The 23,963-nt window shown below is 36.7% G+C and overlaps 1 long non-coding RNA gene across 2 annotated transcripts in view; it reads right to left on the reverse strand.

Annotated features, from left to right (window-relative positions):
• Window positions 1-23,963, reverse strand: part of LOC128316011 (uncharacterized) — a 134,717-nt gene that overhangs the window by 98,870 nt on the left and 11,884 nt on the right. For both annotated transcript variants that reach the window (XR_008299337.1, XR_008299338.1), the window contains exon 2: window positions 20,188-20,266. This is a non-coding gene — a long non-coding RNA (uncharacterized LOC128316011). The remainder of the gene's footprint in view (window positions 1-20,187; window positions 20,267-23,963) is intronic.

Genomic DNA, 23,963 nt, shown 5'->3' on the forward strand with positions numbered 1-23,963 from the left:
AGTGAAGTCTGACATAACTCCAGGCTGCATACACCCAAGAAAATAGCAAAGTCCTTACAAGGAGAGACCTAATTCAGCCTCAGAGTAGTCCAGTCAGCAGTCACTCCGTTCTGAAACCTGTCAGACTGCGATGCTGCTCAAGGCTGTTGTTTTGACATTAGCTTGACACATTCACATGTCACCCTCATTGTGTGAACTCCTACTCAGTGTTTTGTAATAACAGCAAAGGCATCAATATTTAAAAACAATCAAATGTATGTTTGGTTTAAATAGGCAGTTGAACCACAATCACTTGCAAAAAAGTCTTTTATGTGTATTTGCCTGTTACATATATTTTAAATTAACCATTCATATGGAAAGTCTCTTAACTGTTTCAATTAACTACAGAGGGTCAATAATTTAATGTGTCCTCTTAAAAATATTGTAATCTAGGCATCTGACTCCTGATATCGGCTCAGGTCATGATCTCATGGTTTGTGAGTTCAAGCCCAGCACTGGGCTCTGTGCTAACAGTGCAGGGCCTACTTGGGATTCTCTCTCTCCTCCTCTCTCTCTGCCCCTCCCCTGCTTGCACTTTCTTTCTCTCCAAATAAATAAATAAACTTAAAAAAATTGTAAGCCAAATTATTTCCCCAATTTATATCCTGTTCCATTATCCCTTTAAACACGATACAGGATTCTGTAGATTGAACACCCTTAAAGTTACTCATAAGGTATAAACATCTTCACAGACATTTCCTTCATGGAGGCAAAGTGCTGAATTCATTCATCTAATGTTCTCCTGTTTGGCAAGTGGAGATGAGGACTTATACCAGGTGCTTATGGAAGTGACTCAAGTGCCACCTATGTCCTAACACATGTTTCCTCAGGTCCCTAAGGTAGATAAAAGGCATATTTCAAAAGTCTGATGAATAAGGACTGTTTGGAAATTACAACAGGCTGAATGTGCCCACCCAGCTCACCAATGTTGGATAAAACCATTTTAATCCAATATTCTTTCTGTGGTATCAAGGTTGGAAACTTAAATGAAAGAGGATAGTTGGAAAGAGTCAGCTAAAGAACCAGTCTTGGTTGCTTGAAAGCAGCTTTTGGATCTTTGGACAGAGTTTTGAACTAGACTATACCCAAGGAATAGGTATACCCCTTGTCATTCATCCCAAGATGTTGGCTGAAGTTCAAAATCCCCTCTAGAAAAGTCTCCATAGGCATGATATGGTTCTCCATATATCCTCAACCCTGGTAGACCCCAGAAAGTTTTTCCATCTTGCATTCCTCAATGTTGGCATTCCTCAAAGATTGAGTAAAAGCAGAAACAGGCATGTGAATTATATTTAGCATCATGAAAGCCTAATGGCAAAAATATATATATATCTAAAATAAACATAAATATGCATACCAGGTTTTCTTTCATTTTGTTTTCTGGGTTTTTAAAATGTTTATTTATTTATTTATTTGAGAGACACAGAGACAGAGACAGAGACATAGTGTGAGCAGGGGAGGGGCAGAGAAAGAGGGAGACACAGAGTCCAAAGCGGGCTCCAGGCTCTGAGTTGTCATCCCAGAGCGCAATGTGGGGCTCAAACTCACGAACCATGAAATCATGACCTGAGCTGAAATAGGACGTTCAACTGACTAAGCCACCCGCCCCATCTCTTATTTTGTTTTAATTTTTATGGCATTATATCATCAGTAACACGGGTTACCTGGGTATCATCTGTCAATCAAAAACTCTGATTCACAGTTATCCCTAGCTTATCTTAATAAACAGGAAAAATAAAGTCATTATTACTTGATAAATGCTGTTTGGTCAACAAAATTGTTAAAGTGTAAGGTCCCTAAGGGAAGAAAGCCAATTTTTAAAAAGATTTTGAGGATGACAAAGGGAGGAAACCTTGCCCTAATTGTACTTATGTCTCCAATTGTCTGCATTACCTCTCTGCATTCACTTCACTTGAAATGATCTGGTTAGGCCAAGTGACTCTCAGTGAGGCAAACATGAGGCTTAAACAAGTCATTCCTGGTCCCCATGTGCCTTCTCCCCTACCGCTCCTTACAGAGACCAAGTCTAGAGCAGAGGCAACCTGGACACCAGAGAAAAAGAGTTCAGAGAATGACCACAGTATTCCCTTAAGAATCAAAATTAGTATCTCTCCTCTGACACATACCTGTAGACAAGATGTATGCATGCACAAAAGGTGGAAATATTTGACTTTTGAGAGGATACTGCTCATAATCAGCAAATGAGTGGTAATCAGGATCTGGATGGCCATCTCAATTTTTCACAGGAGGTCTTGATTCAGACCCAATGTTAGAAATGCCAAGTACTGACACAGAACAGCTCCAGTGGCTCACTCACATAAAAATACTTAAATTTAATTTTCCTTTCATTATTTGGCCTACATTAGCCACAGTTATTCACCTCATTCCTGGCCTTTATTAAATTGTGCTAAGGGGCGCCTGGGTGGCTCAGTCAGTTGAGCATCCTACTTCGGCTCAGGTCACGATCTCGCAGTCCGTGGGTTCGAGCCCCGCGTCGGGCTCTGGGCTGATGGCTCAGAGCCTGGAGCCTGCTTCCGATTCTGTGTCTCCCTCTCTCTCTGCCCCTCCCCCATTCATGCTCTGTCTCTCTCTGTCTCAAAAATAAATAAATGTTAAAAAAAAAATTTTTTTTTAAATAAATAAATAAATTGTGCTAATAGTCAAAATAAGCCAGGCCATCTTATAGTGCAACTCTGAAGTCATCAAAACTGGTTTTAGTACCCTTAACATTTGGCCCTGCCACCCCAATCTCTTCCATCTCAGGTGACCCATATTTTCCAGTTCCTCTCCTGTCCAGCATGGTCCTAGAAAAATGTCTTAGAAATTCATTCATATGAAAGGATAAATGATAGTTAGATATGACTTGATCAGTTTTTCATCCTAGGGGTACCCTTCTCTATACTGGAGTCAGGATCCAGATGCTCTTGGTTAAAGGAGCTAGATGATCCTTTCTATTTTACCAATGTTTATTTGCATAAGTAATAGTCACAAGGGCTTTGTAGCAGGCCCCTGGGAGGAGGCAGATAAAGTCAATGTAGGGAATGGTATGGTCTCTATCTTTACCTGCCTTCCTACTATCTACACAAAAAACCTAGCCTGATAGCCTGATTTTGAACTCCTATAAGAGACAGGTTAATGTAAGAAACAGAAAGATCTATGTTCATGGTAGACTGAGAGAGAACTACTTTGCCAGCTCTACCACAGACAACAGCCTGCATGGTCAAGATAGCATTACGACCCCACCTTCCCACCCCCCACCACCAAGGAAAGGGCAGTTGTACCAGCAGGGAAGCATTCGTATAGAGGCCACCAGGAAGAAGGCAATGTCAAGGTCCTTTGACAAGGAGACAAAGACATCTGAGGTGGCTCATTCTAGAGCACATATGAGACACGACCTGACCAAAGGGCTCCAGAAATAACTAAAGAGGAGTTTGGGGATAAGAGTAGTGTGAGGTTTGAAGCCTACTGAAGCTTAATTAAGAATTATACCCAATGAAATTTTCCCCATAATTTTATAAGTTAGGAGAAGTATTTGGGAGTCATATTGGCCAATCTTGTAGCTTAAGTTCACCCCTTGCAGGCAAATAACTTTTCAGGAAATCTCCCTTCGCTAGTTGTATCATCCAAATAAAATGTATTATTAGTAACATCATCATTATTGTCATTAGTTAATATTTATAGTTTCATGCTATTTTTCGTATCTTCTACTTTCAGCTATGAGATAGTATGGCAACAAGTACCTTTGAAATTGGCATATCTCTTTCCTTCTGCAGCAGTTTAGTTGCCTAGTACCAAATCCTGAATTTAAAGAAAATAACTATGACTTCACACTGGCCCTGCCCATTAATGCCAAATGAATGCATTGCTGTATCAGTAAATACCAAATTCATTATGGAGTGTTACTAGAGCTCTTACAAAAGAGCCACTTGAGTCAGATCATACCTCAATCTCTGTGCTGCCTTTGCGTGTCATCTACCTACAAAGGTGATGCTTTGAAATCGTGTTAAGAATTTTAATCACAGATAGTCTCTGCACACTGTGTAGATAGGGAAGAAAAAGGGGCTCCTGCTTCCCTAGACTCCAGTTCAACCCCTGCAGTTTTCCTCACCTTGGATGATGTATTCAAGATTTTGATTCATTTTTCCATATTATAACCATCTCTTTCACAGCTGGGGTGAAGGGAAGGAGAGAGAGTGTTAGATAGCTACAGGGAAAGTCATAATTTAAGGGTCAGAAACCTTTTATAACTGGTGTGCTAAGGTTTGGGGTTCTTTTGTTCTACCATATTTAAGAGGGCTATGCTGCTGCCACTGACCCCTTCTATTCATCATGCCAAGAAAATCTGGCCATGTGTTAGCATCACTTGGCTAAAATTGAGCTGCCCACTCTGGCATTATGACTATCATTCTTTGTTCAAAAATTATTTCATTTAATTATTTCATTTAATCCTTTCAGCATCACTAAGAAAGCAGGTGCTATTACCAGCCCCCACTTTATACAAAATAAAATGGGAGTTTGAAGAACATAAATAACCTCATCTATGGTCACACCAGCAATAAGGAGGAAACCTTCAAACCCAAGTCTCTGTGACTCCAAGCCCAAGTGCTAAATCCTGTGCTGGTCAGCTGCCAAGGAGCTGTAACAAGGAGAATGAAATCCAGGGCCCAGCTAAATAAACACCAGAACATCACACTAACTATGCAATCTATTTTCCTCAGAAGGGGGCCCTGGTTTTGATGCCTTCAGTTCACATTTCTGTAATGTTTATTTATTTTTGAGAGAGAGAAAGTGTGAGCAGAGGAGGGGCAGACAGAGAGGGAAACAGAGGATCCCAAGCGGGGTCCCAATGTGGAGCTCCCCATGCAGGGCTTGAATTTGCAAACCATGAGATCATGACCTGAGCCCAAGTCGGATGCTTAACCAACTGAACCACCCAGGTGCCCCCAGTTCATATTTTTAAAGTAGCAGCCCCAGGACTATGTGTGTTTGTGCCAATTACTTAACCTCTCCAAATAAACATTGGTTTCTTCAGCTGAAAATTCTAGAGTTTTTCAAACTGTCTGTGCTGAAGGATCAGATTGTTTTCTTTTTTTTTCTTTTTAAAAAATATTTTGGGGGAGCATATGCAGGGTAGGGGCAGAGAGAGGGAAACAGAGGATCCAAACAGGGCTTTGTGTTGACAGGCTGACAACAGCATGCCTGATACGGGGTTTGAACTCACGATCAGGACCTAAGCCAAAGTTGGACACTCCACCAACTGAGCCACTCAGGTGTCCCTGATTTCTTTCTTCTTTAAATTACCAGTTCACGTATAGACTGACACTTTTGTACAACACAGTAAAAATGAATTCCTAGAAATACTTAAAATTCAACAGACGTAAAATGATTCTGTCAAACTGTGAGAGTATCTCTCTCTCTCTCTTCAGGTGCCCTGTTACGGGGCTATGATAAATCTTCAGGTTCTAACTTGGCTACTTTGGTTTGTAAGAAATCAGCAGCCCTGCTCATTATTTATATTCAGCAGCTCCTCCACAGTTTCCTCCTTCTGTCCATCAGATCCTGTACAGTCAGGCCAGTTTGGAATACCATTCCTACAATTTTCATTTACAGTGGGGTTTGGAGTCATCACTCTATGTTGCACTATGTTTACTCCTTGAGTTTTACTCCTTGAGTGGGATTATTTCTGGCAGTTGGATTCTAAAACCCAGCTGTCAATTAAAGGACACCAGAGGGAATCTGCATGAGCAACATCAACATTTTTCCCTATCCCCTGCCTCATCAAGGGCAATTTATCAATAGCAAAACAACCTTTCCTAACTGGGTGGAATATGCCGCAAAGAATCTCTGTCTTTTATAAGAGCATTCAAGTCCCCACCCCACCCCTGTCTTGACATTGTACTTTGATAAAAGAAACTACTAATATGGCCAATGTTATCAAACATCAGTAGAACTACTTTTTAAGACTGTGGTACCTGTCCTCTTGATTTGAAAGTCCTTAGAGAAAATCTCCCAAATAAACCAGGATAAATGTAAACCACCAATAGAAATCAAATTTGCAGACAGATTTGTCTATATTCAGAACCTCTGCTCCCAAACACTGGGCAAAGCAGAAAGAACTGAGCTGTCAGGGTATAAACATGTCTGTCTCCTGCCTACTCAAGTTGACAGGATTAAGGCTCTATGCACAGAAGACTGCCTTTTTTTTTTTTTTTAATTAATTTTTTTTAAACAAAAGCAATAGATAAAACTAAAAAATATCTTGACCAAGAAATCCCAAATTACATTTCTGGGAGCCATGGGGTTTCTGGGAAGATCTCATATGATCATGAGAGATGGAGGAGGGAAGGAAGGAAAAGTTAGCCAGGTGAAGGGTAGGTCTCTGTTCCTTCTTTAATCATAGTAGCCTTGCTTTCATCCATTTCTAATTTTAGACTTCTCTGTAAGATTCAATGTGAGGAAAAGATTCTACTCTTTCAATTTTTTTTTTGAAAACTACTTATTTAAGTACAATTTTGTTCCTAAACATTTTGGTTTGATTTAAATCAGCAAGTTTTAAGCCTATTTTAGAATTGAATTGGATTTTGATTTTTTTTTATTTTTGTAACTCCAAACTTTTATTTCAGAAATATTTGGCTGTAGAAATGAGTCAGACATCTCATTTTAACTGAGAGGCATTTTTGCCAAACAAAATGAAAGAAAATATGAATATTCTGTCCTCTTGAAAGAAATGTTGGTACAGGATCTGATTTTCTTTTGTTATAAGAATTTCTTGAAGACTTGTTAGGGAAAGTTTAATGATGAAAATGGGAAGACAGCAGTGTCCTGTCTCTACTAAAATTTTCATTTTCATTTTAAAAGATTCATTGAGCTATTTCGTAACTGAAACTATTCTCTAACATCTTGATCTGCAGACAAGAAAAAGGTTCTAGCCATGCAGGTGCTGCTCCACTGGGCTCTATGGTTAACCAAGGCCCTATGTTGACAACACTAGGAATCCTATAAAATCCATTGGGAGATACAAGTGGAACAAAATAACCCATGACATACTAGGTCTGCAACCTAGAAATCAATAAATCCAGGTGTGATGGAGCCATGCCCAGAGATATTTTCCATCTTGAATAATTCCCAAGTTACAATTTGGCATTTGGTCAGTTTTAAAACGCAAGTATTAGTACCACATTAAACTTATTATCACCTTTATAGAGCAATCTGGACCCCCATTAAAAGGCTATTATCTTATAATTCTTTTCCACAACAATCATAATTACTGCTCTTGATTCTTTATGTATATTACCTTTAATATTCATGGTAATCTGGTAAGAGAAGTATTATTACATCCAATTTACAAAAAAAGGAAGTCAGGACTCTAAAAGTTAAATGATTTGCCTAGAACCATTATAGCCAAATAAATAGTAGCTCCAAGTCCTTCTAAGCAGAAAGGTCATCCCATGATATTAGAATCCATATAGAATCCATATATCTACCTTGAGGGTATGAAGGAAGATATGAGTTGCCATCACTTTTATTGAATGCTTACGCCAGGCATTGGGCAAAGCATTTTACAAACATTACCCTCTTTAATCCTCACAATGCCTACTATAGTATAGTAGATATTATAATTATCTCCATTTTACATATGAAAAATTAGCTGAGGTTTAGAACAGTTAAGCAATCCAGGTCACACATCTTGGAACATATGAAGTCAAATCTAAATCCCAGATCTCTCTGATTCCAAAACACAAAAAAACAAGAACAAATTTATACTTCTAAATGAAGAATTCTTCTCAGGAGATTACATACTTAGTCCCCTGATGCTTCCATTGTTTATAATTTTTCTAAAGCTCATCCTCTAAAATTGCCTTCTTAGAATCAGTTTGTGAACCAATTGGGAGAAAGCGGCTCCTTAAACCCACTTTATGGCAAGACTATATTCCAGATGACTATTGAATTTGTCCGTTTTTCTCTTAAATACAGATTTGACATCCCTGAAAATCCTTTTTAAAAATGTGCCCCTAATTCCAAAGTAATTCCAAGAATGTTTTGAATAATTATAGCACTATTGGATTAAGTTTATAATTTCCCTGGATGCATACTATGAAAGAGTATACTCATTTAGGGACATAATTTATACATGTTCTTTTTAAAAAACAAATCAGCATTTCAGAGTTCATGATTATCTCTCAGTCCCATTGTTCAACACAGTGTGTTCCTACACAGTGCCTATCCCCAGGCATATTTTATATGCCTCCCCTCACATAATGATTCGTTGAAGAAAGTCAGACATCTCTGTAGGGAAGGAGCACCAACCAACAGCAAGGAGTCAGGGGAAGTGATTCTTTGGGAGAATTCCTAATCACCCAGAAATCTCTCCATAACAGCTCAGAATTTTCCATTCCTCTTCCTATAGATTTTAAAGTCTAACCTGGCAAAATGGCCCCACATTCCCCTGGAAGTGACAGATCACTTTTAATGTTAGCCTGCATTTTGTGGAAATTTTAAAGGGACAGATCAAGGTTCTATATCGGTAGCCACTGAGCATTGCGATTAAAATCAATGTAACTCTGAAACTCCAAATCACTCATAGGATATCACTTTTGAGCTAAAATCCTACTAAGTTGGGGAGAGATTGGCATTTAAACAGATGTCAGCAGTGTTTTGGGAAATGTAAATTGAGGTACAGATGGTGACTGCTAGGGAGTTAAGAGCATCTGTGTTCTATGAAAAAAAAAACTATATTTGTGAAAAAAATTTTAAATAATAACTGAAATTCCCAACTTGATTTTGAGAGAAGACAAGAAAATATTCTCGTTGGATGGCACTGTTTGATAAGTTTCTTATCATATCAAAGACTATTTGCATTTCTGGGTACTGGATATTAATTAGATTCAAGATGGGTAATTAAGCCTACATCTTCAGTAAGCCAAAATCAGAACTTTTACTTTGAAAGAAAACTACATAACCTTGGTAAAGATTGCAGATTCTTCTATTTCAGCCATTTTTGTACCTCAATTCAAGTTCTGAGGAAAATATCAGTTATCTGCAATATGTTGGTAAAGAGCAGGAGTCAGAAAGCCTGAATTCAAATTCTAGAACTACTGCTTGGTAGGTGTGTGACCTTAGGACACACTATTTAACTTCTCTAAGCCTTAGTTTCTCCATGTGTAAAATGAAGATAAAAATAATAGTACTTTTCTTTATAGGATGGTTGTAAGGATTACAGTTACATGTAAAGTGCTTGGAGCCTATGGTAAACATCAATAAATATTAGCTATTGTTATTATAGGTTTTCTTCCTACCTGGCAAATCTATAAAGGTCTAGATATCACTGACCTATTATCTCCCCAAGTATCACATCCTCATCCCCATCTAGACCTAACATAAACAATGACCTAGAAATCTAGATCAGATCCATATTTATGCAGATCATTAATAATCTAACAAAGGAACTTTGTTCTCCTTTTTAACGGGCCTCTAGACATTTCCATCAAAGAATCAACCATTCCAAATAGGAACACTTACATTTTTTAGGTTAGGCCCTTTTGTGAGATGCAGAATCCTTTTCAGGTCACCACAACAATTCAAAAAGTCATATTCCTTTTAACATGATTAGCATTCTAGGAGCCTGAGTGTGCTGAAACAGTTTTCCATGAAAAAACTAGAAGAGGCTGAATCAACACCTCTCCATTCTATGTATTGATTTGTTTGTTTGTTTGTTTGTTTGTTTGCCTTTAAGAATTCTTATGCTCAGCTGCTTTTATTAATCCAGTTTTTCAATAAGTTTTCTCTTTTAGGGTAAATCAAGAAGCCAAAAAGTTAATCAATTAAGTCATATTAGGAAACTATGTAGAAACCATATAGGAATCCAGACTCCCAGGTTAGAGTTTAATGTGCTATACACTCTGCCTGATTGGAATGAGTTTATGAATTAGATCCCATACACAAATGGATGCATTTATCTTCGTTCACAGCATATCCGCAAACTCATTTACCAGATCCATAAGCACTTGTAAACATTGCTAATGGAGTTTGCTAAATGAATATTATAAACGTAATCCAAATGAGCTCTCCATGGAAATTGCAAATCATATGAAAAATATAGTGCATTTGGTTATAGCACATTTCAGGAACGGTATATTTTAGTTAATTGTGTTAGTACATTATACATGGCTAAATGTCAGTGCTAGCACCTAGGAGAAAAAAATTACCTCTTCCTGCTTGCTTTATACCATTCAACCTAGGATACTGAATATTATATAACCCATCATTCAAGTTCTTTATTGCTAAGGCAGATCTTCCTGGTTCACACTGTATCCCTCAGAGGAAGCTAGGGCACTTGGAAACTGTGTAAGCTCCTTCAGCTGGTTAGAATTTTAATAAGATCCCTGAAACAGTTTTCAGAATGGTGCCTTGGTGGCAACTTTCAGGACAGCCTAATGTACACTGGGACTTGACTCAAAAGTTATACTCTTTAATTAATAAAATAAAAGTACAGAGGAAGTTGTAAACATATGATAGTCTTTTTTCTTTTTTGAATACGGTGATATTTTCAATTACATATTCTGTAATTTTAGAGTTATGTTATTTGAATGAAAATTGTGTTTCGTTGCTTCTTACCCAAAGCACAAGCAAGCCATACTCTGAGACTTCCAAAAGTTTTCTTACTTGGTGATGTTTTATTTCAGGCATTTGAAAACTAAAAATCTATGAAAAAATCAAAGTCTGATGATACTTTTAAGAGTTCAATTCTCTGAAAATGTAAACTTCATTTTTTGTTTTATGCAGTGAGAGACTGAATACACAAAGGGACAATGACCAGACCATATATAAAAATAGAACACTGACCCACAACCTGAAGCAACTTGCCCAGGAAACCAATTTGTTATCTACAATAGCCAGCCTCCGACAAATCAAGACTTGTCATAGTCAGACTGCTATCTCTATTAACAATCCAGGAAGCCAAACAATGAACCCTGTAACAGTCAGCCCCAAACATCCAGGTCTTGAAGAATAACTGACAGCTTCTCTAATTTTTGTTCCTGCTACCAACTTAAGACCAACGAGGAAAAGACAAATATGTGCCCCTAACCAATAACATAGAATGCCTGACTTCTAGTTAGCTCACCTACAGCTTCTCCACTTTAACAGCCTTCAATTAGAGCATATTTGAAGTCTTCCCTTTTTCCCACTCTAAAACTTTCCCATTCCCCTGCCTGCCTTTTAAGTCTCTGCCAAAATCCAAATGACATAAGTGGCTGATTTCCCTACTATAATACTCTCTGAATAAATGGACTTTGCTAGTTCTCATTTGATTGGTCTTCATTATTTGTATAAGAGTAACACAGATGATGTTTTAAAGACAAAAACAAATGTTGAAATACATTTCATCTAGATTATGGAAAGGACTGTTGGGGTTTGTATCCTGGTAGAGATTATCCTTTGAAGAATTAAAGGGTCTTTGTCATTCTGGAAGAAACCATTCCCCAGATGTTACTTGTTATATATATAGACTTCCCAGGAAAGAAAAGCATGAGCAAAGCTAGTATAGACATCATGAAACTTATTTCTTAGTAGCTAATATTTCTTCAGTCAATACTCAGCCCAACTTGATTATTAATCTTGCTACCAAGTATTAGATTCTGCTCTTCTAAAGCTCATCTTGCACATTATTTCTCAGTCCTCCTTCAAAGTAAATTCAAACCCTCACTCCTCCACTCCCTGCTCATAAGTCACCAGGCAACCAGAGAAAAGAGAAGCAGTGCCTGACCTTTCCTTTTTTTAGGAAGATTTGCTGTTTTATCTTTATCTCATTTTCCTTCTTTGTTAACTTGGATGGAACTTGGAGGCTAAACAGAGACTAGAAAACAACTCTAATAACTTATCTTTGGTGGCCAATGGTGGAATGTGCTGAGTAAATAAATATTACGGTTAATAAATTAGTAGACCAAAAACAAATGCCCAAGCTTTAGGAAAATAGGTCAAATTTTATTTATTCAGCTATACTGAACTAAACTTGTTTGTATTTTTTGTTTGTTTAGTTTTGGATTTTTTTTTAATTTTGGAATTGTTTTAAGAATCAGGCAATGACTTGGAATTATCATTACGAATACCAATTATCACTAAAAAAGTGAAGCACAGACAAGTATCAGATCTGGCCCAGATAAGAGGTGTTTTCTGAAAAGACATTACAGTTTTTTTCTTAGAAGATGCTACCAACTTATACTACCTTCAACAAACTCAAGACACTATTTAAAGATAAAAATGTCTTGATTACCCAACTCTAGAAACCACAGTGCAAAATGTGAGTGCTTACTTTCTCTTTAACAGGCATACCTCAGATGCTAAGAGTCAGAAATGCCTTTTATATCACTATAGGATTTTTGCAACAGGAGGTCTTTAAATGCAACATAAAAATATACCCTTCATAATGAAGCTTATCCTATATTTCTAATCAGTTCAGCTGGCCTTCAGCACATTTATCTGTTTCTTCCATTCCATTTTTATGATGAGGTGACAAAAACTCAACATAATATTCTAGACAAGGATATGCTGTCAATTTATATAATGGCACCTTAATATTTTCCACATTATTCTCACTCCTTTTCCAGTGACTTATTTTTAGCACCACTGCACATTGAGCAAAGCTCATGATCTTTTTCTTGGAAGGTTAGGGCTAATTCAATATCCATCCTGTGTATGATTAGCTTAAATTGTTCTTTCAGATGTGCATCACCTCACACTTGCCTGTTTCAAATCTCATCTTCATCATATTGTCCAATTACCTAGTTTTGTTAAGTCTTGCTGGAGTCCCTTGTGGTCCTTACTGGACTGAAAATTTAGGGTCATCGAATAATATCATTCCTTTATTCACCTCATCTTATAAATGGTTAATAAATATATTAAACAACCACAATCTTTTCTGGTACAGATCTCCAGGGCATTCTGCTATTAACCTCATTCTGCATCCACAACTGGGCCCGACCCCCATCCACTCAGGGCTCTTTTCTGGTCTTTTTAGTTCCTCGTCTGGCTTTTACCTCTAAGGCTACAATAACAAAGTTTTCTGATCAGGTGTTTGGAAGGTAATTTATCAAAATTCCTGCACAGGTCAAAAGAGCTCATATGTATCCCTGGCTGTGTTCTTGTGATCAAAACTTAAGTAGCAACCAATGTACACAATACTGTAGCCAAAGTTATGCCGATGAGCCATTTTGTATTCTGCTCTGTTTATTCCTTCTTTTTTTTTTCTGTTATATGAATAAAATGTTTACTTTCTCTAGTTATTTATAAGCCCTCTAGGCTCCTCACAGTGAAGGTTTTATAGTCTTTGGACTTACCATCTGCCCACCCTATCACTTTATCTGCTTAGAATAATAATGGGATTTGACTTGAACTCACATGACTTTGAATTGGCTTATAATTCATACAGAGTGCATTATTTACCTTCTTCTATGGACACTACACATTCTAAAGAAAAAAATAAAGTTTCAGTGTTATCCTAACAAAAGAAAAGGTTTACACTGCTAAATGATTCAATATGAGAAGTACTCCAAAATGCATTCTAATGCACATTGACCAAGTAAGGGAATAACAAGTCTCAAATAATGTGGCTATTCAAACCCAAGGCATAGATTGACTTAAATATAACTTTCTAATAGGATGCCTTTAACCACAGAGAACTAGGGGTATTTCTTGATAGGTGTTTGACTCTCTATAAATGTGAACTCTTAACTCAGATTCACTGGCATTACAGCCTTGTCATTCTGACTGTGCAGAATTTTTCATAGTAGCCATATCTAACATAATTCCCTTTTGAGTCCTCCCAAATTCCAAAATGCTACTTCAAAGCTGTAAGGTAAGTAGTGTCTTATTTAATCACACAACTTGCAGTTGGAGATCACGTAAAGGGTGATCAATTCCATGTGTTTGAGATTCTAGCAGCAATTGAAAGAACTGAGAGGAGGAAGCAGTTATTGGAGCAGGGCGCCCATTTCAAAACATGTATTATACTTTCAAAACTCCTAAAATCACTAATGGTAAGTCATTTAAGGGGTACAAACTCTTTCCTCACCAAGGAACATTCCCTTTGATTCCCTCCTTTGTCTTCCTATGAAATAAAATACATAGAAGCAATGGAAGGCTGTCCTTTTAAATCAGGAAAATAATGCACAGCAAGAGCAGATGAAATAACAATGTGCTTGGGAAAAAGTACATCCCATGTTTCTCAAATCCATTTTCAAACCTCAAATTGAGAGTTCAGCTTCACACCCACATAATGTGAAGATTTAGGCTATTGCAAAGCTGTGATGTGTTGTGAAATCATCCTTAATATCTTGATAAATACATTTAGTATTTATAAATAATTATGCATTTATTATTTTATCTTAATAAACTACATGTAGAAAAATGGTCCTTTAGCACTAGTATTGCTACTACTAGCATAAATCAAATACATTGGGATTGTGCAAAGTGGGGAGAAATCAAATCAAGCCAAGAAAGCAAACCCCAAAAAGAAGGTGAAATCCTCAGAGGTAGATAATATCTAAAAGGAAGATACCATGTCTTACATTTATTTCCTTCACTTCCCTATAGTTCTAGACATTTGGTTCAACAAACAGCTGCTTTAGTGAGTTAGACAATCTTGTGTCCTGGCTTGGCCATTCATTTCTTTCATTCGATACATTATTGACTGACACTAAACATCATTACCCACAATGCACAGGAGGCCCCACATTGCCTGGATTTCCTCACCCTAATTTTGCTTTGACATTTCTATGATTTCCAGACATTCTGAAGATGTGACCACACAGAGAACAGTGGTCAAGTACTTTATTTTCCCTTATTGGATTTTCCCTTGCCTTCTCTACTTCTTTTATAGAGCATGTAGTCATGCTAACCAAAGCATCCAGAATGTAAAATGCAACAGCATGGAGAACATGTTTTGGTTTTGGCTAAACCCCAAAAGCTTGAACAGTCATTGAAGATATTCACACAAAAACCTGGCTGATGTCACCCATTCCTGGCATCAGGATCCCTGAAATTATCAGTTCTAGTGAATTTCTATTTTCAAATCTATTTAGTGAAATGAAAAGTGTTTCACCATCAGTAAATTATTCTCTCATTATAAGGTCCTATTAAGTTTCAGATATCATCATAAAGACATGAGAGAAAAAGAAGAAGCAAAGTTCTAAGCTAATGCTATCCATGTTACTGGAGGGCCAGGAATCAGGAGGTAAATCATTTTCCCTTTGCGATGATGTATTTTAACACAAATGCTTCATTTTATTTTTGCTCTTAATTTGAATTGACAGCATAAAAATAGCTTGGATTATTGATCCTTCTAAGCTATTTCTTTTTTGTGAGACTTATGTTGTCCTATTAAGGCCGTTTAATTTTTTTTTGTTCTGATTACTCAAAAAATCTCTGGTGCTTATGTTATGATAGAATTCATGCCATTTAGCCCTATCCATAATAGATGTTTTTATCACATTTTGTCATATTAATATACACAAATATAGTATTTTAATTTTTGTGAAGAATATTTCCAATGATTTCCAAACATTACAATTATTGCTACCCCCAAAGTCTTAACTAAAATTGCTCCACAGAGTGAAGCCACTTTTTCCTCCCTGATGAGGACTCTCCCAAAGCCTAAGAGGGACTCATGAATTGTGTTTCTTCCAGTTACCTCTTCCTAGTCTCTGACTATCCCTTTCATTTCCTCTCTCTCCAAATTTCACCTTGACCTTTTTCAACCCTTTCCAACTCAAGCAACCTGCAAAGTAGCCAGAACAGAATAAGGGAAATAAAGAGCACCTGCCAAAAAAATGAGGAATGGAGAGAAAAAGGAAAAGAAGCAGAAGTGGAAGAAAAGATCTGAAAGCTTGTTTCTGGTGGCTCTTGTGACTAGTTAAGAATACTGACTGTGCTTCTGGATTTTCTGGCATTGCTTGGTAAGAATGGCTGAGGTCCTGGTAAGTAGCCATTGGGACCTCTGGCTCTCTGCTTGTCTATTATTGTATTTACACAGAGTGCTGAAGCCGTATTGCTAAACACTTAATCCAATCCTTATTTTCCTTGTTCCACAGCCTCAATTTGGGCCTCAAAATAGGAAGGGGGTAAGAAGAGATTGGAAAGTATAAGAATGAAGGAAAACATATTGAGTGGACCTTTGCCATTTAAAAACATCATAAAGGGTTCTGATTATGATATCTTGAAGTCTAGTATTCATTCCTTCAGAAATTTATTTTCAAATGATATGTTTCCCAGAACTTAGCACAAATTCTGGTGCAATCCAGTCTTAGGAAAAAAATAATATAAGGAAGCATATAAAGTTTTAAATAACTTAAGTTTAAAGTTTATCTGAAACTTTAAATAATAAATATTGCATAAATAGTTTATGCAATAACATAAACTATGTCTACAACAGGTTCTCTATGCTACATAATGCAGAAATATATCATCCTTTTTCTAAAGCTCTGTGAAACTGAAACAAAATTCTTCCCCCAAAACAACACAAAAAGTAAATGATGACTAATTACAGTGACTTGCTTCTAATTTTCTGACCAGCCTGTGCTGTGTTAGAGCCCTGCCCCATCCCAACCACAGGTGTTGGAAACAAGAATGACTCTCTGCAAGAAGCTTGTTACCTAGGAACCGCATGAAGGTGCTGAGTGTCACAAAGTAGGCTAGATTATGAACCTGTATTTGCCTCTCAAATCCCCTGGTTTTATCATCCTCGGAAATAACCTCATAACAGCAAATGAAAAGAAATGAAATAAAGGTTTATCATCAGGCAGCACTGAATGAGCTAGACAATGAACAAATAAACAGCAAATACAATAAAAACAAAAATAACTGCAAAAGAGTGTGTTTGTTAAATGACCCTATTCTAAATAACCCTACTTAAAAGTTGCAACGAAAGAATAAACAAAATTATTTACAATTTTTTCCTTCATTTCTAACACAAGAATAGGTAAATTCTCCTATTTGGAAGTTGGATCATTTACAAAACAGGTCAAAAGTTTCAAGGTAGGTTTGATAGAACATGAAATATGGGGTTGATTAATACCTAGTAAAGACATACTGAGCTGAGGAATTAAGTTACCTTATTTTAAAGACTCCTAAATATCTGGTCTACACTCAAAAAAAAAAAACTGTCCTTATGAAACGGAGTTTGACAGGGGTCCAAGGCAGACAAAGAGGTGTGGGGACACAAACATAGGACAGGTGATACAGTTGTCGAAGGGGGGCAGCACACAAATCCACAAATGCAGATGGCCTCTACAAGGAGGAAAAGGCAAGGAGATGGAATCTTTCTTAGAGCTTCCAGAAAGAACACAAATGGAAGGCTAAACATTGACTTTAACCCAACAAGATTCATCTCAGACTTCTGACGTCCAGAAAAATGGCCCCCCAAAATAAGATAAAACTGTGTTGTTCTAAGCCCCCCCAAAAAAAACTATTTTCAGAACAAGCATTATATAAAATATACACAGAATATGAGTAAGTTTGAGTAGGGAAAAACAATAGTGACATTAAGCCCATCGGCTCAGACATTCATCCATAGAACTAGAATTGTCTGAGCTCATTTTTTAGTGAATACAAGCGTCTTTTAATAAAGCTTCAATATACCATCAAATATTCATTTCCCTTTGGATTTTTAGGAACTAATTTCTAATATGTTCTTTTCTTGAAATATTGTGCTTTTGAATAAACCAAACAAAACAGTATAATGTAAGCTGCTTCGGTGGAGGCTTTTTCAAGGCTCTGGAATCCTTGAATATTTGCTTTGGCTATAAAGGTGGTGACCCAGGGCCCTGATTTTGGTCATCATTTCACAAAAAGTCAATTTAGTTACTTGATTTAAAAAAAAAAATTCAAGCACAGAGTCTGAATAGTAAATATTTCTACTCAAAGTGTGAATATAAACATGTTTTCTTAACAGTTTATCCACTGGGAAATATTTTTAGAAATAGGTGATGCTGTTCTTGCTCTAAGTGCTCCTAGAGCAAAAATGTGTGTGATTTCTTTCAAAATCCAAGACACAGTATTAATGAAAAACCAGGTGCCAAGAACCTAACAAAATTAAATAGTGCTTCCAGTGCACTTTCCTGTTTTATCTTCTATGAGCTTTTCTGGCCTTTCTTCAGTCCCTCCAGGTTCCCCTGTTGTTTGTTGCTTTCATTGCATGTTATACCCTAGGTAAGCCCAGATCATCATCCACATAAGCCCAGAGCAATTTTAATTAATAAAAAAAAGAGCATTCAAAATGTGAAATTCAAGACTTTAAAATACATAGAGAAGTAATACCAAAAAAAAAAAAAAAAGCATAATTATTCTGTTGCTAGAGTCTAGGTAAAGTAGATTATTGTGGTTGTTGGTGCTTTGTGACCTGGAAGGTGAAAATGTCAGAAATCAAAACCTCTACAAGTTTCCATGTAAAATGACAAGTTGGGAGAAAACTAGCCAGAAGAATAAGAAAGTTTAAAAGCAGGGGTTTGTTACTTTACTAAAAACCCATTTGGGGGATGGGGGCAGCCTGGGTGGCTCAGTTGGTTAAACCTCCAACTCTTGGTTTTGGCTCAGGTCATGATCTCAAGGTTCCTGGGTTCAAGCCCCGCATCAGGCTCTGAGCTGGCAGTGCAAAACCTACTTGACCTTCTCTGTCTCCCTCTCTCTCTGCCCCTCCCCCTGCTTGAGCGCTCTCTCTCACACACACACACAAAATAAATAAATAAACATTCTGGGGGGAAAAAATTTGGGAACCAAAAGTCTGAATGGGAAAATCTTTAATGAAACAAAGAAACATACCTAGAACAAGCTTCTCAGACCCTAAATATAATTTCCTTATGATGACAGGATGAGGGTTTGGGGGGCTTGCCCAACTGGCCCTCACATACAAATCTGAGCAGACAAAATAGAGAGGAGACACACAGCAGCAAAGCAAATCATGATGGCTATCTTAATTACTTAGTGGTCATGTTCATGACATGTTCAGTACAGTGACTCACTCTCCAAGGAAATAATGATAACTAAAACTTTTTTCTTAAATAAGTAATTTTTTTGGCTGTGATACTTTCAAAAACTTTCTAGAATCAAGAGAATATAGGAATTCCAAATATTTTAATATTTTATTCTTGTTGTTACAAAAGGGAAGTGTGGCTTTATGTGCTTGATTTCAGTAAATCCTCCCACAGCACTCCAGGGTAGAGACTATTTGTTACAGTAGCCATCGTGCCTAAGGTTTATCAGAAGCAAGTCCAGAACCAGGACCCAGCTATTTTTTCTCTTAAGACTTAATATTACATTTAAGGCTATAAATGCCTGGGCAATTGGCTTCTTAACTTTAGGAGAGATAGGATAAAACCTTAGTAAGAGATGTATGTACTGTTGTTGCAAGACAGTAAAAGTGGGAGCAATAAATGTGGGCCTATGTGTCAAAGTCCACCAATAGGAGCCCCTAACTTATTTATCATCTGATTCTAGGTGGACAGTATTTTTAGCCATTCAGTATGGTAACATTAAACTCATTATCCTATTTCCTACATAATATCAAATAGATGCCAAATCAATGATATGAATTTTTAAAAATCTATTCTAACTCTCGCTAGACAGGTAGTAAAATGGATTTAGAGAAAGGTAGGGCCACTTCAAGACCACTCTTTCCATCCTGAGCCTGGGCACCACTGGCTTATAATACCAAAAATCAAATAGCATTGTTTGGGGCAATAACACAGGCAAACAGTTCTTTAAAATATGCCATTTTGCTGATGAGTATCTGAAAGTTGAGTAAAGTGTGTGTCACAAGCATGAACTCACCTACATATTGCACTTGATATAGTCTTTACTGATTCTTTGTAATTTAATCAATTTTCTTTTTGAAGATGTTGAGTGATATATTTTGCCAATTAATCATTTTTCCCCCAAAAAATCAGAGCTGGTATTCAAACAGTTCACACCAGTATAGCCATACCAGTTGTTCACCAGTGGCATCCATTCTGACTAGTCAGAATTAGTGTCTGAGTTAACCAGCTGGTGGATATTTTGAGTATCATCCCTCTGTGCCTAAAGTCAGTATCTATGTTCATTTTTTCTATTACTTGTGTTCATTATTGAACCAGATGGAGCTGATAGAAAAGCCAGACTTACCTTTGACAGCCTGGATTTTAATCCTAGCTCCAATTCTTAATTAGTTGAATGACTAATTTCTGGAGATCAGTTTCTTCATCTGTAAAATAGAAGCAATAATATATGTCATTATCATATACATTATCTATAATAGGTTTACTGAGAAAATTAAACTAATTAATTCTTGGACTGTGCTTTAATCCGTGCTGGCTCATGGTAAAGTACTCAATTATTGGCAGCTATTATTATTAGGCATTTAAAGGCCAAACCTCGGGCTGCCTACACTCTTCCCACACACTTTGTACATTCCCCTACTGATAAAATAAGGGAAGGGAGGATGTAAAACTAACTTCATGATAACCAATGCAGCTTATCTGACAGAAAAGGGGGACAGCAGAGTGCAATTTTAGGATAACCTCTTGGAGCTCAGGACAGACTTCTTATAGAGACACCACTGCCTGGAGATAAGACACAGATATCAGGTGAGTTCAAACATGTTATATACTGTGCTTTCAAGTTATTTCGTTCCAAGAGCATTGGTTTGTATTCTGTGAGAAAATCTACTTTTTATTTAGTTAGTTTTTATATAATACAAGTCTTTGTAGAAATCTGTGAGCTAGTTTTTTCCTTAGTGTGATATATGCCCATCGGAGCTAACTGACAGTTAACATTTATTGAATGTTTATGAAGTATCTGTCACTATTTTAAAGTGTTTTGTATGTAAAATTCACTTAATTCTCCCAACAAACTTATAAGGTATAGGTACTATTATTCCAGTCTCACAGAAGGCTAAGTAAGCTAAGCCACAGAAAGATTTTAAAATTTACCATAGATTATACACCTAGCAACGTTGCAACTGGGATTCAACCTAAGCCATCGGGCCCTAGAGCTCTTGCATTAATGACTGTACTATACAGCCTCTCTTTGGAATACCACATATGTATAACTTTCAAAAGTATTTTAGCAGGTCTAATTATTATTTCTTTGACATTCAGCTTTAGATTCACAACTGGGCCCAAATATACACCTACCATTTTGAGCTTTCTACATAGATTGTTCCAAGCAGGTATTTTAAATTAACTTGATTACAAAAGTCTTTGAAATAAATTTGAAAATTAGAAAGTTGACCAAGTAAATTTAAGAGGTAACATACTCAAAAAGGAATGAAAAAGGAACACTGCTAAAGCAAGATGTGCTTTCTTGGTTTACTAATGATATTCAAGAAAGGCATTGCATATTATATTTGGATCTGCCTGTTTTAGGTAGATTTCTATTATGATACCTCATGGTTTTATTTTTTTTAATAATATTGGCTTAGAGTAGAAAAAAAGTGACCTGTGATCATTGTTGAAAAATAGGAAATACAAAAAAGTACAACTGATAAACCAAAGTCACCCATTATCCTATCTCCCTAAAATAATCATTCTTAATAATTTACTTGAGTTCTTTTAACTTATATTTTTCTAGGTGACCAAAATATTATGTAGAGTACCATATTTTTAACTGATAATCTTATTAACATATTTTAATGTTATGCTATAGTTGAAAAGATCTGAACTCACAGTAATAAATTAACCATGCAAGGTATAGGAAATATTCATAAATCCATACAAATGCAACAAATATATATATGCAACTACATGTGAAAAATATACAGGCATAACTAAGAATATGGACTTTAGAATCATGGGTTCACAGAGCTGGCTATAGTCTTTGCCAAACTGTAGAACTTTGGTTAAGTAAGCTCTCTATGCTTCAAATTCCTTGTCTGTAAGGTGAGAATCTATGCTGTAGGTGTCTCGGGGCCTTACAAGAAGGGATACATGAAAAATCCTTAGAGCTATTCCTAGCATTCCCCCTTCCTCCTCTCTGTGCTATTGGGCTAGGAGCACACTCATGTCTTCAGTAGTAGAGGACATTTACTTACTTAATTATTTAGCTAGTAAGTCCAGTGATTACTGAATTCAACTCAAGCATGGGCAGTCTCTATCAAAGATCTATTTCTGCTAACTTTACTTCATTTCATAATCATTTATAATATCCAAGTTTCAAGATAAGACAGTATGGATTTAAACCTGAACAACTCACAAGTACATAACTGATGGCTTTGGCTTCAATTACAATTATTGATCTAAGCCTTCTGTGTAAAACCCAGCAGCAGCCAGCTCTTAGCTGAGTGTCAGTTGGTTAGGATGGAGAAATTAGGTAATTAGGGAAAACAATTTTTTTTCTTCAAAATCTCAGGTGAACTACAACCCAGTTTCAGATACAATTAATTTGATTCACAGGCCATATGATGGACAGGTACGGTTTTCAAAAACTCTCTGCTGAACGTGGCTAGTTAATGTCTATCATGGACCTGCTTTAAGCAGATTCTTCCTTGACCTCTTAGTTCTGTAAGGTTCTGAGACCTCCATCTCTGTTCCATACTATTGGTGTTTGGTCACTTTCTGTATCAGAGCTGATTTCCTGACTGCAGAGTTCTTGGGCTCTCTGCCCATAATTACTCAAATTTGCCATCAGGGCTTTCTACAACTGCACAGACATGGTCAGCCATATTGCTATTGTTCTGACAATTCCTGATCCTATTTACTCTTACCTAAATTTATGTAACAGAAAATTCTGGTGGCATAACATTCTTCAAGTGCAAGCTTTTCCTGTAAATTTTATATGCAAAATCACTCCTTTCGCCAATGAATGAGATCTTTAGATATTACTATGAGAAGAATGTTTTATTTTCACTGTCTTTAAATGGGGTAAAGAACAAGTACCAAGCTGTTTCCTGGAAGATTCTCCACTGTTACTCAAAAAGTTTCCTCTAGAGTTATTTCCTTTTTGCTCTTTTCAAATATCTCACCTGTCCCTAGTTCAGCAGCTGAGGTTAAATCTCGTCCTTTTGCTGCCTCATATGACTTTATTGTTTAACATATATGTATATATGCATACATACTTACATATAGAAACATACATGTACATAATATACATATTTTATATACACATGTGCACATATTTATATATCATTAAATTTTACCGTAAGAAGTAATGACACTTGCAGGAATTCAACTTAAATGACGGCAAAATTAGTTTTCTAATTAAGTCACTGCATGTTGTTTTTCTCAGCAGCTCTGCTCTCAGATGAATCCCTTCCTCTCCTGAAACCCACGCACCATCCATAGCTTGTTCTCTTCCTTCCCACTGTGCCATCCTTTATCAACCGGAGCAGTCAAATCAACCCTTGGGGTGTTCTTAAAAGCACCATATGCCCAACAGAAGAGCACTTGAATTACTCTGCATACCAGAACCTGCTGTACATCACAACAGATTATTAACAGAGATCAAAAAGTAGGGCATGATGTGATCTTAAAACCCATCAGAAACTTTCACCTGAGAGCACTCCTTGATCCATTCATTATATCTCCCAGAATCTCATTTCTATCAACTAAATGAATCAGGCACTTACAGGGTTTTTGGATGCAAATGACTTCTGACCTAAACTTTAGCCATATTTAGAAATATCCTGCCTATTTCTTTATATGCACCATGTATTTCTTTTAGAAAGTACTCGTGAACAAGCTGGCTTCTACATAATGAAAAAAAGAAAGCAAAGGAACTTTTCTAAGTAACTTACCTGAGTCACTTTCTTTGTGGAGTTTCCCCCACAAAGAAGTAGTGACAGAGCAGACATAATAGTTTAGAACTTAAATAACATACACTTTTTTTAATATATAAATACTCCTGAAAGATTTTTTTTTCAGTTCTATGATTTACCTTTTATATTCAAGGCCTAGCCCTGCCTT

Source organism: Acinonyx jubatus, chromosome B3 (assembly GCF_027475565.1).
Source record: "Acinonyx jubatus isolate Ajub_Pintada_27869175 chromosome B3, VMU_Ajub_asm_v1.0, whole genome shotgun sequence".
Taxonomy (NCBI): domain Eukaryota; kingdom Metazoa; phylum Chordata; class Mammalia; order Carnivora; family Felidae; genus Acinonyx; species Acinonyx jubatus.